This window comes from Caretta caretta, chromosome 14, assembly GCF_965140235.1.
Source record: "Caretta caretta isolate rCarCar2 chromosome 14, rCarCar1.hap1, whole genome shotgun sequence".
In the NCBI taxonomy this organism is placed as follows: Eukaryota; Metazoa; Chordata; order Testudines; family Cheloniidae; genus Caretta; species Caretta caretta.
This window is the reverse complement of record NC_134219.1, coordinates 27,709,559-27,726,414: the sequence shown is the minus strand read 5'-3', so window position 1 is coordinate 27,726,414 and position 16,856 is coordinate 27,709,559. Positions and strand designations below refer to the sequence as shown.

General features: G+C 52.4%; 1 pseudogene; it reads left to right on the top strand.

Moving 5' to 3' along the window:
* Positions 1-648: 648 nt before the first annotated feature.
* On the top strand, positions 649-7,919 carry LOC142069198 (C-type lectin domain family 2 member E-like; annotated as a pseudogene).
* The last annotated feature ends 8,937 nt before the right edge of the window (positions 7,920-16,856 follow it).

Genomic DNA, 16,856 nt, shown 5'->3' with positions numbered 1-16,856 from the left:
TGGCCAGCAGGAGATGGGGCTGGTGCAGAGAGGCAAATGGGTGAGTTGTCAGCATGGAGAGGGGAGTTGAATTTGTGTTTACAGAGGAGACAACCCAGAGACGAGGGGCAGAGGGAGAAGAGAACAGAAGAGGGAGGCTGGACATAAACCATGTCACATTTACTGGTTTGTTTGTTTTTTTTTCTCAAGACCTCCCCCCTCCTTGTCACACACTGTTACACCGAAACAAACCAGTCAGGACCCTCCCCGCCCCATGTGTTTATATACTATTTGGTCAGCCCCAGGGGACCAAGGACAGAGCCTATGGAAGGGCCCCGGGGAGCTGGCAGGAGGGGGAAGCAGCGATCAGAGGGGTCGGGGGTGGGGAAAGCAGGGGAGGGCAGAGGGAGGACAAGGTTTCAGGAGGAGGGCGGGCAGGGAGGGCAGGCCAGGGAGGGCGAGGACTGAGCCCCGATCGGAGCTTTGCCCGGGGCCGGGAGGGACGCCGCTCGGGCACCCGGCCAGCCCGGGAGAGAGGGGGAAGGTTTGTGGGGAGCGGAGCGGCCGGGAGTGGAGGGGTTAAATGGAGGCGGGGCTGAGGGCGGGGATTGGCCGCTGTTGCGGTGACCCCCGGGCACGGACGTTTCCGCTGTTCAGACCCACGTGGGAATGAAGCTGGCGCGGGGGTCACAGGGAAGCCGGTCGCTCTTCGGTCGCTCTGCGGCTGCGAACTCACCCGGCGGGATCCGCTGCGAGCCCGCCTGGCTGCTGGGACCTCAGCTCCTCCCCGGGCTGCGGCGCCGGGCGCTCTTCCCACGGGTGAGACTCCGGGTCCCAGGGGTCCCTGCCCGGGCTGCGGGTGGGTGGGTGGGTGCTGCTGGCTGCTCGACGGTGGCTGGCTCGCTCGCTGCGCGGTGGGGTTTGCGGGCCGGTTCCAGCCACTGCTGGACTGGGGCGAGGGGGGACCACGGGCCCGAATGGGGAGGGGAAGGGGCCGGGGCTCAGGCCTGAATGGGGGGCGGGGCTCGGGCCCGAATGGGGGGCAGGGCTCGGGCTCAGGGACCAAATGGGGAGGGGGAGGGACCGGAGCCCGAATGGGTGGCGGGGCTCGGGCTTGGGGTTGTGGACCGCATGGGAGGCGGGGCTCTGAAGGGGGGCGGGGCTTGGGCGGGGCTTGGGCGGTGCCTGGGGACCGCATGGGGAGGGCAGCGCAGTGGCGGGGGCCTGTCCTTGGCCGAAGGGCTGGGACTCTGGGCCAAAGGGTGGTGATTCGGGGGGCAGGCCCCGGGCCGAAGAGCAGGGGGGGGTTCGGGAGAGCCCCCCCTGGAAGGGAAAGGAGGGGCTGGGCAGAGGAGTGCTGGACACTGGTTCAAGTCCCGCCCTTCAAGGAGGGGGCTGGGCCAGGGACAAGGCTGCTTTGAGCCCCAGCCCCTCCCCTTCTGATATCCGACCCACACTTACTTCTCGGAGGATTGTGTGTGTGAGGAGGGTCTTCTCCCCCACCCCCCAGCTGGGTTCCTGTCACGGGTGGGAGGGGCCTGTAGTAGATCAGGTCTCTGAGGCCCTGGGGGTGGAGGGGCTGATAGGAGTTAAGGGGTTTTAATCATCATGGCACCGCCTCTGGCAGGGGGTTGGGCTGCTGGGCAGGGAACAAAAAACCACAAATGGCCTCCCCCACCGCTGACCTGTCCTGCTTGGTCTGTCTCGGGTTCAGATCGGCTGGAGAGTCTGGAGCAGGGACGGGGAGCCAGGGCCAGGACCTCTGCCTCGGCTTTGCTGCTGCCAAATTGGACCCACTCAGACTGAGAGGAACCGACCCCAGCCCAGCACCTGCAGCAGCGTCTGTGGCCTGAGTGTCACTGAGAGGGACAATGGGGCCAGCAGCTGGGTTGCTGAGAGCGAAGAGCCGCTGTAGGAGTTGTGTGTTAATGGCAATGGACACCTGGAGACTGGAGGGAACCCAGGTAATGGGGCATCTCTGCCTGGGGGCAGGCTGGAGAGAGAAACTGAGACTGCCTGGGGTGCTGGAAGGGGGCGTGGCCCTCCCACTTTTTGTCACTGGCCCCGCCCCTCCCCCTCCTCTTCCCCCTGAGGTCCCCCCACCCCACCTCTGGCTGGCAGCTGGAGTCCAGGCAGTTGCAGGGAGCCGTGGATGACCCTCCACTTGCCTGGGGTGGGGGGCTGAGAGCAGCCCCAGGTCCGTATCCCTCCCCCCAGGCTCCCTGCCCAGAGCAGGGGGAGGGTCTGTAGTTCCCCACAGCTGCATCTTACCATGGCCCGGCTGCTCCTCTGAGGCCCTGCTACCCAGCCAGAGCCGGATCTTGGTAACAGCCCCAGGGTAGCTCTAGGGAGCCATGGACCCTCCATCTGCCCTTGGTCGGGGGGTCTGCCTGACCCTCTGGGCTCCCCTCCCAGAGTGTCTGACGGAAGGAGCAATGGACAGAACGGTGCATGTTCCAGGGCAGCTCCAGCCCCGGTGCTGTCAGTGAGACGTGTCCTCCCAGCCCTGCCTGACGGGTCTTTCTGTTTCAGACCCTCCTTGTAACTGCCAGAAAAGTCCAACCTGTAGAGTTGTGGTTGCCCTGATAGTTGTATCGTCTCCTTTCATCGCTGCCATCATTGCTCTGGCAGGTGAGTTCCCAGCTTCTGCCCCGCTCCCTTCCCCTCCATCTACGGTCTCCGTGCATCCCATTCCCCCGTGACCTACCACGCTCACTCTCTCCTCCCGGCCTGTCTGGCTTCTGCCCCTGGGACAGAGGATTCCTGGGGGATGTTCCTCCCCGACCCTCCTCCTGCTCCCTCCCAGACCCCTGCACCTGGGCACTCTCTGTGTTGGGACGATCTGACTGACATTAGCCCCTCAGCCCATCTCTGAGCACTTTGGACCCAAGTCGCCTTTGCCATGCACCATGAAACAGTCCCTGTCCAGGATGTCCAATGGGACAGGGTGCAGCGCATCCCTGAGCCCTTTGCCTTCCCTGTGTTGCTCTGAGGTTACCAGCCTGGCCTTCCTGGATATTCAGATCACGCCTGTGGCCAGGCGGCAGGTGCTGCAGTGTTACTGAAATGAGCCGTAGAAGTCAGTCTAGACCCCTCCACCAGCGCAGTGTGGAAACCCCCCAATCGCTGAGCTTGGCCATGAAGGGTCCCTTAGCACCATTCACACCCCCGGGCTGCCCAGACAGCGTGTGCTCGCGCAGAGGGCGTCTGTTTGCCGTGAACATGAACCCTGCTGTATCCCCCGTCGTCGGGGGCAGGGCGTGCTGGAGACTGTTGGGGATGGGATTTCTCTACTGCCCTGGGATCTGATCACTGGGCCCCAGGAGGGTTTAGCAGCTGGCAGAGGGGATTGAATCCAGGTCTGTCTGCATTAGGAATCCTCTGTGCCGATGTCATGACATCCGTGCAGTTGAATTGGTGCAAACCACTAAAGCAGACGCACTGCACTGGTGCACAAAGGAGCTTGCCTTGGTGCAGTTCGCTGCAGGAAGTTACCAGAGCGAGCCGCACTGCTCCAGCGCATCTCCAGGAGGTGTTTGCCCTGATGTCACTGCGTCACTGTGATTATACTGGTGCAGCCTGCTCTGATACAGATGGACCCTGAATCCCAGCTCCCTGCTGTAATGGCAGGCTATTGCAATGGGCAGCATTGGCTCTCACTGTGTAAGGTGGGAATCTGTGAGCTTAGGTTTGGTTACACATCTGCAGGTGCAGGGAGCTCTGCAGAACATGTGGCATCTGACCTGGAGATGGATGGTGGAGACAGCCTGTGCCATCAACTGTTAGTCACTGACTTCTCTGCTCAGTTCAGTAGGGCAGGGGTGTGGGCTACCGTGCACTGGACAGTTAAATCTACAGGGTCAGACATGCCTTGTGCGTGAGGCGAACACATGCTCGTTTTCTGATCACCGCTGCCACGTTTCCTAACTCTTCCAGACTTAGAGTGTCTGTTCCTCGCTGAGCGCCAGCCACATGAGAAGGCTTGAAAACCAGCTACCGAATTACTGTGGTGCAAACAAAAGTGACGTGCTCGAAAACATCTGGAGGGGTTTGAGTCCGACTCCTCTCAACTAGACAGGCCTTTCAAATCCTCTTTGGTGTCACTTATGGGTGACCCCACTGCTGCTCTTTCATGGCTCTGAAAGGGTTACACTGCCGTGAGGGCTTCCAGAAAGTGCCTTTCTTGCTGCTGTGTTTGGGGAGAGAAAAGTCTGCATGTAGGAGGTGAATTAAGTTCCATCATTCCTGGCCCACAGTGCAACAGGTCACTTCCGGTTGCTGTGGTTTCTGGCGCCCCCTTGTGGCTTTCATGTCCCTGCGTGAAAGTTCCCAAGTTCTCACTTGTGTTTTCTGGAACCTGGTTTCATTGTTTTGCCTTTTTTTTCTGAGCTAAAATAACTCAGTGAAGTACATTTTTTAAAAAAAAATTAGGTAGATCCGTATCGATCGAAAGCTAAACCTACTGGAGAGAATGACGTCTTGCTCTTTTTTGTTCCTGGCGGGAGGTAACCAATTCTGATAAATTGGTATTTTAAAATATCTGACCACTCTTTGACAGTTTTGACTGGTCAGTTGACCAATTTTTGTACCAGTCAAATGCCCAATTCTAGGTGTAACTCTTACCCTCCATGTGACTGTCTCATTCTCAGTGCTGACATCTCAGCTTTCATCAGCTGATCTGTGCCCCCCTGCTGGCCCCTCGTGCCCAGACGGCTGGATGGGATACCGAGGGAAATGCTACTATTTCTCAGAGACGGAAGGGAGCTGGACCAACAGCAGGAGCCGCTGCTGTGCACCGGGTGCCTCCCTGGCTGGAGTGAGCAGGAAATGGTGAGAGACTCTCGAATTGCCATACACTGATCTTGGCACAGTGGTGGCTGCTGCAGTAGGACCTGGGCTCTGCCCCATGGGGTGAGGAGCAGCTCTGAGCCCTCCCATGCTGGGAGGCCAGAGTGAATGAACTTCCAGCTGCTGAACGCCAGCCCTGGCTGGGCCCAGGGCCCTACTGTCTGTGTGTGATCACAGGGATTGCCCATTCTCAGCTGCCCCCCTCCCCAAATAGGGAGACAGTTTCTGTCTAGGGCAGGGCTGGCTCAGGCAGCTCCTGGCCTGCTGGCTGCGGGAGTGGGACTGAGAACCCAGCCAGTGCTCCTGTTGTGGGGATGGGAAAGGAGCAGCCAGCTGAGGAGGGGGGGAGGAGGGGATCCTCTCACATTGACCGCTCCCACTTCAGCTTGACTCGCTCCCTCCTCCTGCCTTGCTGTGGTGAGCGGGGGCTGATCTGTGAGAAGAGAGGTCTCTGCAGAGAGCTCAGACCCAGCAGCTGCCCCCAGCCCAGGGGGACTTGGGGTGTGGGTGACTGGGAGCACAGGGGTGGGGCTGCTCTGTGCAGGGGGAGGGTTAATACTGCCTGGGTGATCTTGTACTTTGCAAAAGGCAGGGGAACAGCCCCCCCCCCAAAATAAACTGAGTACTCTTCAATATGGGGGGAGGGATAGCTCAGTGGTTTGAGCATTGGCCTGCTAAACCCAGGGTTGTGAGTTCAATTCTTGAGGGGGCCATTTAGGGATATAGGGCAAAAATCTGTTGGATGATTTAATTGGGGATGGGGGTGGGACTAGAAGATCTCCTGAGGTCCCTTCCAACCCTGATACTCTATGAATATGAGACTGGGATTCTCTGCGGCACAGAGCCCTGGAGGGGTGGGGGTGGGGAAGCACCGGAGCTGGGGCTGATACCTGCTGTCCCTCGGCTTTCTTGAAGGCGTTCCTGCTGCGCCATAAGGGTGTCCAGGACCACTGGATCGGCCTCCAGAGGGAACAGGGTCAGTCCTGGAAATGGACCAACGGCACCAAATTCAACCACCTGTGAGTCTCTCTCGCCCCTCTGGACTAATCCCCTGGGCTTGGGATTCTGGTGTCTGAGCTGTTTGAGCTCAGGTAGATCCACCACTCAGTGCTCGTGAAACAACCAGACACGACCCTGGTCCGTTCGCGTCCTGCGTGTATCGGAGACCGATGGGAGCCGGCGTGTCCCTGAACTCTCGGCTCCTCACCGCAGCACGGTGCTGGGCCGGAGACAGAGCCCGCCACAGCCAGAGATGCCCTCGCAGCGCGCTGGGATTTCAGCTGGGACACTCGCTGTTCTCCCCCAGCCCTCTTCAGCAAGGTCCCTGGGGTGTCTGACCCCCCCCGGGGAAAGGAGGCAGCAGGGAGCTCAGGTTATCAGTGGCTGCTAGAGAGGGCAGCATGCCGAGCACTGCATGGCAGGTGCAGGTCCCGCTGGGGATTGCAGCCGGCAGGTTTGAGTGACTTGGCTGGTGAGGCCTCTGAATCCGCAACAAGGCACCGATGTTAAAGGAGCCTGCGGTTCACAGGTGCTGGATGCCTGGGGCTCCCACGGGAACGGGGTACAGTAGTGATGGCTGCCCAACACCCCGCGATGGGTTTCAGTGGGCTCCAAGTGTGATCACAAAACCAGCGCAGCTTGAACCCTGGGACTTCAGCAGTAGAAGCATGAGCCTCTGCCATAGGAGCGAAAGAATCCACTTCTTTAACTGAACCCCCCCGCCATTGATAAAGCTCTTTTGCAGGCCAGCCATTAGAGGGGGATGGAGACCCCCCCACTTCTCTGGTCTGGGTTACTTCAGTACTTTGAAAAATCAGGCTCTTTTGGCGCTGGGTCAGGGCTCCCCAATGGACAGTCCCCATTCTGCTGTATTGGACCCAACCTTTGGATCCCACCTGCTTCCAGCCTCACTGGGTCTGAAGAGCTACCAGACACTGTCCTGAGTTCGGGCCTCTGTGGCACTCTCCTGGGGTACACACTCCCTGTCTGGTATGCTCCTTAGGATGTGGGACCCTGCAGATCAGCTGCTGTAGGATCCAAAACCAGTGCTGAACCCTCCCAAATCTCCCGAGAGGCATGTTGTCCCTAGAGCTCCACCCTCCACACCAGATGAACTCTGGGAGAGTCACGTGAGGGTTACAAACAAGGAACACATGCTTTCACAAAGGAACTTCTTCAACACTCTCTTTTTCCCCCATCCCCAATGGAAAGCTCAAGAGTTATAGATCAACGGAAAAGGAAACCCCTGAATGCAATTTCTTCTTTCAGTGTCATCTTGGTTCTGCTCCATGTGTTTCAAGGAGGCGAGATCCCTCCTGTCCCCCCGCTTTTCCGGCTCAGTCGTCTGGTTCTGGTGATGGTCTGCCCCTCTTGTTAGAGGGCCGGTCCCTTTTGACAATCAGTCTAACAAATTCTCTCTGTCCTGCTGGGGACTGTCCATTCTCCAGCACCCCTGTGGGCTGCTCAGCATAGAGGGTCAGGAACAGTCAGCGGTTCTGCAAAGCCCCCGCTGTCCTGAGCTCTGCTCCTGAGGGGCTGGGAGAGTAGCTGCTCCGCACTCAGGCCTGCACTGTGGAGAACGGCTCCCCTGGCTGGGACTGGTGTGAAATGCCTGGCCTCTGCCTGACTGCAGCTCCCTGGCTTCTGTGTTGCAGGTTTCACTTAAGAGGAGGAGGTGACTGCGCGTATCTGAACAACGAGAAAGGGGTCAGCCGCTCACGGTGCTACATGGGAAGACGGTGGATCTGTAGCAAACCTGAGGTGTATGTGATGGTGTCATAAATATAAAGGGAAGGGTACACACCTTTAAAATCCCTCCTGGCCAGAGGAAAAATCCTTTCACCTGCAAAGGGTTAAGAAGCTAGGATAACCTCGCTGGCACCTGACCAAAATGACCAATGAGGAGACAAGATACTTTCAAAAGCTGGAAAGAGGGAGAACATCAAAGGGGTCTGTGTCTGTCTGGGTGAGGCTTTTGCCAGGGTCAGAACAGGAATGGAGTCTTAGAACTTAGTAAGTAATCTAGCTAGATATGCGTTAGATTATGATTTCTGTAAATGGCTGATAAAATAAGTTGTGCTGAATAGAATGAATATTCCTGTCTGTGTGTCTTTTTGTAACCTAAGGTTTTGCCTAGAGGGATTCTCTATGTTTTGAATCTAATTACCCTGTAAGGTATTTACCGTCCTGATCTTACAGAGGTGATCCTTTTCTTTTTACTGTTTCTTCTATTAAAATGTTTCTTTTCAAGAACTGAATGCTTTTGTCATTGTTCTAAGATCCAAGGGCTTGGGTCTGTGGTCCCCTATGCAAATTGGTAAGGATTTTTACCAAACCTTCCCCAGGAAGTGGGGTGCAAGGTTTTGGGGAGGATTTTGGGGGGAAAGACGTTTCCAAACAACACTTTCCCAGAAACCCGGTTAAACGTTTGGTGGTGGCAGTGGAAGTCCAAGGGTCAAATAGTTTGTACCTTGGGGAAGTTTTAACCTAAGCTGGTAAAGTAAGCTTAGGAGGTTTTCATGCAGGTCCCCACATTTGTACCCTGGAGTTCAAAGTGGGGAAGGAACCTTGACAGATGGGAAAAGAGACTGCACTCGAAAGGGGCTCAAAATGAGACTCCTAGAAGTGACACTTATACAACTCACACCTACTTGAACGAGCCAAGATCTCAAAATCAGGCAGTGGGGCCCTCAAGCAATAAGTGTGTCTCGTTTAAACTCCGTATGTGCCTTCTGCTTTTGAACCTTTTAAACTCAGGGTCACGTTGTCAAGCGTTTCTCTGCAGCTGAGAGGGAGTGATCTCATGAGAAGGAGTCTTACCTCATTTCCCCAGCATGTGGCTAAGGGAAGGCCTTGTTCGTTTAGACTCCAGAACAGCATTTCTCAAATGCAGCCAGCAGCTGATTGTTTTGCAGCCAGAAGAGCCTCCAAAGTGCCCCAACAATCGCTCAGATGTTAAGTATTAAAGGTGTCTTCTAAATGCCATAAATCCTCATGCGCGCTCCCTTTTAAATAGTACCATGCCGGCAGAGCTAAGCTACATAGGTGTGGTTTTCTTTCAAGTCACAAAGTGTATTCTTTGGCTAAGAACATAAGAACGGCCATACTGGGTCAGAGCAAAGGTCCATCCAGCCCAGTATCCTGTCTGCCGACAGCGGCCAACGCCAGGTGCCCCAGAGGGAGTGAACCTAACAGGCAATGATCAAGTGATCTGTCTCCTGCCATCCATCTCCACCCTCCGACAAACAGAGGCTAGGGACACCATTCCTTACCCATCCTAGCTAATAGCCATTCATGGACTTAACTTCCATGAATTTATCCAGTTCTCTTTTAAACCCTGTTATAGTCCTAGCCTTCACAACCTCCTCAGGCAAGGAGTTCCACAGGTTGACTGTGCGCTGTGTGAGGAAGAACTTCCTTTTATTTGTTTTAAACCTGGTGCCCATTAATTTCATTTGGTGGCCCCTAATTCTTGTGTTATGGGAACAAGTAAATAGCTTTTCCTTAGTCACTTTCTCTGCACCACTCATGATTTTATAGACCTCTAACCACTGTGTTTACATCTCATGTTATTGTAGCTCTGTAAGTGGCTATGGGCCATCTCACTGTGTGGTGTTTGGGCAGGTTGCGATTGTTCATGGGGGTGGGGAGGGAGGTGAAAAAGTTAAAATGTGACTGGGTATCAGAAAGTATTTCAGATAATCTAGTGCCAGAAAATGACCTTGAATGTGACAGCAGGTGGCTCCTCTGGGACCTTCTGCTAAGAAAAGCAAAACATAGAAAGAAAAAGAAACACTTCAGCACCAGGGGGAAAGGCAGTTTCCTGTGTTTCCGAAGCCATCTGATTCCATTACTGAACAAGTTGCAGTGTGAGAGAGAAATTCATCAAATTGAAATGTATGTCGTGCAACGTCCCTACAGCACTTGTGCAAGGGAAGTTGAACCAAATTACTACGGTGAGCTTCAGAGGCGCAAGCTGTTAAATGATGCAAAAACCAAGCTGAAAAGACAACAGCAACGGCTCAGACTTTGTTGTTACTGTTATCATTATTATTACTGGGCTACGTTGACTGGGTTTTTTTGTCTGTGAAAGAAACTTTGGACATATTGGCAGATACATTCTTTCATTATTAGTCATTATCCTTTCTATTATGTAAAGCATTTTTAAATTTAGTTCAGAATTGTTGTACAGCCGTCCACCTTTGACCAAAAAAGCAAAAGAACAACAAAAAAGACAAGACTGTGCAAAGCACTGGTTTGTTCTGTGTTTAGGTCCAGTAAAGATAAGACACAACTGTACCTTATATTTATTATTGAATCTGCAAAAAATCCCTATGTAAATATGCACATGTAATTTATTTATTTGTTTTTCCTACAGTTAGTTAAGTATTGTCAGAGCCTCATTCTGAGGCTGCCAAAAATTTGTGAGAACCCCGGCTCTAGAAAGTGTGAGGATTTTGTTTTCTATGTAACCATTACTTTCCAGTATTTGCAAAAAGAAAAGGAGGACTTGTGGCACCTTAGAGACTAACCAATTTATTTGAGCATAAGCTTTCGTGAGCTACAGCTCACTTCATCGGATGCATTCAGTGGAAAATACAATGGGGAGATTTATATACACACAGAACATGAAACAATGGGTGTTACCAGTATTTATTCACTCTCGCTTGCATCTCTGTTCTTTGATAATAAACTCATTCCTGTTTTCTGTATATCTAAGTGCTGGGTTCTCAATAGAGTGGTTGGCCTGAACTGAATCTTACAAGCTGCTGTGGACCGCGTCTGTGGGATTAGAGTCACCGTTCTGCGTGTGCTCCGGGGAATGGGCTGAGCACTCCCGAGGGACGCTCAGAGGCTTTGGGAGTGTCTATCGCTAACCGGTACACAGAGAGCGAGGCCTGCAGGGGGCTGGAAGGTCAGGCTTGTGCTGCCAGGGGTGGTGGTTTGAGAGAGCTGACCCATGGCAGGCCTGGACAAGGCTCCCCCAAAGGTGCCTCGTTTGCCTGCTATGAATCACTCAAACGGGCAGCCGTCCCTGGCTCATTCCACCCCTGCACCCCCCAGGTACAACCCGCACAAGGCATTCGACCAGGGTGAGGAGAACACCTGCAATGCCCTGTCACCTGACGTGCTGAATTTGCCTCTGAGCCCATTTTCCCTTCCAGCTTGGGACTCCAGAACCCTGCCTTGTTGAGCCAGACATGCTTGCCAGCTGCAAACACAGACCCAGGTCTGGGCCACACCCCCAACGCTGCAGACTTGAACCCAAAACTGCTCAGCAGGTCACCTGTCTCCAGCACCCAGCTCCCAATGGGATCCAAACCCCAAATAAATCCGTTTTACTCTGTATAAAGTTTATACAGGGTAAACTCAAATTGTCCACCCTCTATAACACTGATAGGGAGAGATGCCCAGCTGTTTGCTCCCCCAGGTATTAATCACTTACTCTGGGTTAATTAATAAACAAAAGTGATTTCATTAAATATAAAAAGTAGGATTTAAATGGTTTCAAGTAATAACAGACAGAACAAATAAGTTACCAAGAAAAATAAAACAAAACACACAAGTCTAAGCCTAATACATTAAGAAACGGAATACAGATAAATCTCACCCTGAGAGATGTTCCAATAAGCTTCTTTCCCAGACTGGACTCCCTCCAGTCTGGGCCCAATCCTTTCCCCTGGTACAGCCTTGTTCCAGCTCAGGTGGTAACTCGGGGATTTCTTATGACTGGCAGCCCCCTTTGTTCTGTTCCACCCCCTTTGATATCTTTGGCACAAGGCGGGAATCCTCTCACGTTCTCTCTGGGTTTCCACCCCTCCTTCTAAATGGAAAAGCACCAGGTTAAAGATGGATTCAAGTATCATGTGACATGTTCACATGTCCTGTGAGCCCCCCTCCATTCTTTCAGGACTGGCCCGCACGTATGCAGTGAAGGCTTGCAGGTGAACAGAGCCATCTACAGTCAGTTGTCCTAGCTAATGGGAGCCATCAAGATTCTAAGCCACCATAAATGGCCCACACTTTGCATAACTACAGTAGGACCTCAGAGTGATATCTCATTTTCCAAATTTCAGATACAAGAATGACACATTCATCCAAATAGGATGAACACACTCAGTAGATTTGTAAGGTCTCATTACAAAACTTATAGAGACCTTTTGCTTAAAGCATATTCCAGTTACATCATATTCACACTTAAACATTTTTATAAAGCTTATGAAGTGCAATGTCACAGGGTCAATACCCTCAGAGGATACCTGCAGATAGAGGCTTCCCTGGCTGGTGGAAAGGCCTCAACTGCCCTGCTTCCCATGGCCAGAAGGCATTGTAGTACAGCTATTCTCAGCTTACCTGGGCCTATGTGGAGCGGAATGTACATTAGAGCAGCCCCAAGGCTGCTCTGACTTAGACCTGGTCAGCACAAAGCCTGACGATCATTTGTCTACTCTCCGATCAGCACGGGCTGCCAGTGAGTTGGCCACCCAGGAAGCCTAGCCTCTGGCCCTTCCCCTTGTGCCTGAGGTCCCGCCACTCCCCTTCTGCCCCTCTCCCTCCCCTTCTACCTACCTCTCCCCCGCAGGAGCCCAAAGCACCATCACCACAGCCCACAGCCCCAGCACTGGATGGCAGAGGTCAGGGGGCGAGACCTCAGCCCCGGGGCACTGCAACCTCAGTGCCCACAGCCCCATGATACCTGCTGCCCATGCTGATCACGCTGTCTGGATTGAAGAGATTTGATGCACGTTACCCTACTGTTCCCGTATCGTGTCCGAATCCCAGAGCTGTTGACATGAAGACACCACTGGAAACGGAACATTCATTCATTCCTAAATCTGCTCAAAGTGTGTAAGTGCAAAGAAGAAAGGAATAATAAAATATATATAAGAGAACCCCTGAGATGCCTAGCTCTCTAAACAGTGAGAGGTGAGGAAGCCCCTCTCGTGTGGGTGCATCGTATGGTGCCATATGCACACCCAGCACTTCTCAAATCCGAGATGTTCTAATCCACATCCATCTCCTTGCCCTCCCATTCTCCCATCTCCTCCACCTCCATCTCCTCCATGGCGCTGCTGTCAGGGTCGTCCTGGGGCTCCGTCGGAGCCCTAGCTTTTGGGCTATCTGCTGCTCCATAGAAATCCCTGGCAGCATCTCCCATTGGCAGCTGCAATGTGATATTCACAGCAAAGTACGAAGCATGGTTGAAATCTACAAGCACAGAGCCCCGCGGCTGGGTTAGAGGCCAAGTGCACAGAGGTTTGTGCTGCTCATGCAGGTGGAGGGATGAAGGCAAAAACATCAAACTAGGAACCAAACTGGACAACCATTTCACTGTAGACAAAATCTCATGCCCCTCAATCCCGACCAGCAGCTCCCTGCTAGCCCAACAGCTTTTGGAGTCCAAGCTTTTGGAGTCCCAACGTGGGGTGACGAGGATGCAATTTAGCCTTGCCCAGATCCCTTCTGGAGGTCGAGGATTGCAGCGACAACTGACGCCCAGCACACACCGGTGAGTTCATTGGGGGCCTCAGAGGAGACGCAGTTTGATTGACCCCGGAGGGCACGACGGTGCAACGCACTCACATGGTGGAGAAGCAGCTGTGGGAGACGGTGAGGAACCGGTTCCTTGGATATAGGGGAGGAGCAGCTGCGGGCGATGTTGGGGAACCGGTCCCTTGGATAAAGTGGGAACCTTTTGAAATCCGGATTATATGCTCTGTTGGAACCTGGGGACGCCCACAGTTACCCTGTAGGTATGGGACAGGTACCCTGGAGGTACGGTACGATGCACGCCCCTAGAGTGTATTTTAGTAAATTGGAAGATATTTGGATCAGATCCAGTGGCTAAGGGTAAATTGAAGCGATTTTGTACGGTTGACTGGCCTCAGTACCAATTAGAGGACCAAGAACAGTGGCCTCCCGGAGGATCACTAAATCATAATACAATCCTCCAGTTACTCCTGTTCTGTCAGCGAACGGCGAAGTAGAATAAGCATTCGTATGCTTACTTGTTTATAACCTTATAGTCTCGTACTGATATTTTACAATGCTGTAATTTAACCCCGATTGGCCCTGTAGCAATTAATGTCAGTCCCCGGATCTCCACCCCAAATGTAATGGCAGATCCGGTGTCTCCTTCGGCCCCTACACCCACATAGAGCGAGGCTCCTTCGGCCCCTACACCCACACAGAGCAAGGCTCAAAGTAAGATTCCTAGTGAAGCTCATAGTGAGGTTCAGGCTCCATCTGCTGGATTATACCCGTTATTTACCAAGACTAAAATCGCCCCTAATGCAATAGAAAGGACAAGCTCTTACCATGCAGTTCTATACTCATGCACCTTTTAATCCTATGGACCTGGCCGCTTTCAAAGCACAGGCTGGAGAATTTTCTATCAACCCAAGCAAGTTGGTATCGGTTTTTGAGGGATGTCTTAGCAGCTACAAGCCAGGCTGGGATGATTGTAATGTCCTTCTGCAAACATTATTGACTGAGGTTAAACAAGAACAGGTCATAGCTAAAGCAAGGAAAAAAGCGAAAAGGCGATATGACCAAAACGGTAACAATGTCCCGATCCCAGATAATCAAGTTCCTATAAAAAATCCAAGATGGGACCCAAATGACAATCAGGCTATGACCCATCTCACCTCCTATAAGGAGCTGCTACTGTATAGACTCCATCACGCAGCTGTCAGACAGAATAATTAAACTAAACCATAGAAGGTAGTGCAGGATCCAAAGGAAAGCTCTGCAGCTTTTTTGCAGCGCATTCGAAACACGATCCAACAATATACCAATGCAGATCCTAATAATCCACAAACTGAGGCAATTATTAAAGGAGTATTTACAAGCAGGGCAGCCCCCGACATTAAGAGAAAGCTACAGAAAAAGGAGGATTTGATAAGTATGACCATGGCACAGATTTTGGAAGCAGCAAATCAAGTGCATAGTTGAAAAAAAGTAAAAAAAAAAAGCAAGTAAAATTAATGGTAGCGGCAGTGCAGGAAGGCACGAAGGAAAGTAAACAAAAAAAAGGGAGCCGTGGACACGGACGTCCAGGCTTGCGAAAAAGACGACTGGGGCGCAATCAGTGTGCCCTGTGTCGGCAAGAGGGACACTAAAAAAATAAGTGCCCAAACAAAAAGAAAAGGAGAAGTACCTCTATGATGGCAATAAAAAAACAAAAATAAGGGTGTCAGGGAAAACAGATCATCCAACCCCCAGAACCCCGAGTAAAAATGCGGGTGGGAAATGAAGAAATAGATTTTTTAGTGGACTCTGGAGCGGCGCGAACTGCTGTAAATCAACCGCTTCACTTGCCAGTAGCAGACTCCCTCACTGTGACAGGAGCCACAGGCAAAGATACCAAGTGCCTAGTGTATGCCCCAGCAGAATGTGCTTTGGGAAACAAAACCATATCCCATAAGCTGGTATAGCTCCCTGAATGCCCAACACCGTTGCTGGGATGGGACCTGCTGTGTCGCCTAGGTGCCACCCTGCATTTTACTCCAGATGAAATAACCCTTACCTTACCCCCTGAAAATGCATAGATTATGACCCTTGCAGTTGAACCCTCGGCTATGCAAGCCCCAAAATGGGACCAGTGGGAAGTCCAAGTGTATCCCCTTGTGTGGGCATCAGGGATCCCAGGAAAAGCTACTCACCAAACCCCCATTCATGTCCAGCTCATACCCGGGAAAGGCCCGGTGCGGGTAAAGCAATAGCCAATCAAGAAGGAAGCCAAAAAGGGGTTACAGGAAACCATAGATCGATTTCTAACGTACGGTATTCTCCGGGAATGTCAGTCAGCCTGGAACACTCCCATTTTACCCATACAGAAACCTGATGGCACGTACCGGCTGCTACAAGACCTAAGGGCAGTTAATGAACGGGTTAAGACTCTGCACCCTCTTGTCCCTAACCCCTATACCCTATTGGCTTCTATAGGGGAACAGTATACCCATTTTCCAGTTCTTGATTTAAAAGATGCTTTTTTTGCCATCCCAGTTGACACCTCAGCACAGGAGATTTTCTCCTTCGAATGGGAGGACCGGAACAGAGTTAAAAAGCAACTTTGCTGGACAGTGTTAGCCCAGGGGTTTAAAAATTCCCCCACCCTCTTTGGCCAGGCTCTGGCCAGGGACCTAGAGGAGTGGGATAATAAAGAAGCCCTCCTTTTGCAATACATAGATGATCTGTTAATTGCCACTGTAGGCTTAACTCCCGGCCTTAAAGCCACCGTGAGTCTCCTGAATTTTGTGGGACTTCAAGGATATCGGGTAGCACGAAGTAAGGCTCAGATTGCTCTCCCGCAGGTACAGTACGTTGGGTTCTACTTACAGCAGGGGGATCGCCAGCTTTCAAATAAAAAAATAAAAGCCATATGCCAAGTTCCTATCCCGAGTAATCGCAAGCGGCTCAGAGCATTTCTGGGGATGGCAGGCTTCTGTAGAATATAAATCCCAGAGTTTGAACTATAGGCTAGACCCCTGTACGACTGTGTAAAAGGAGCAGACCATGTCCCCTTTCATTGGACACCAGAGGCTGACAGGGCATTTAAAATCCTAAAAAACAAGCAAATGGAAGCCCCGGCTCTAGGTCTGCCAGATCTCTCCAAGCCATTTCAGTTGTATGTACATAAACGAAAGGAGGTGGCCCTGGAAGTACTCACACAGCTGCTAGGAGCATGAAAACGTCCGGTGGCATATTTTTCGAAATAACTGGACCAAGTAGCCAAGGGCTGGCCAGCGTGCCTGCGGGCAGTGGCAGCCACCGCCCTGACCCTGGCAGAAGCAGAGAAACTGACACTAGGGGGAACAATACAGGTTTTTACACCACACATGGTACGCGCTTTACTGGATGTTAAGGGCGGCCTCTGGCTCACACAAGCGCGTATGGCAAGATACCAAGCAAAGCTCTTAGAGAACCCTGAGGTCACGCTGCAGCCTTGTCCATCCCTTAACCCTGCCACCCTCTTACCAAAAACTGAGAAACAGAAACATGACTGTTTAAAAATCATAGATGCCCAA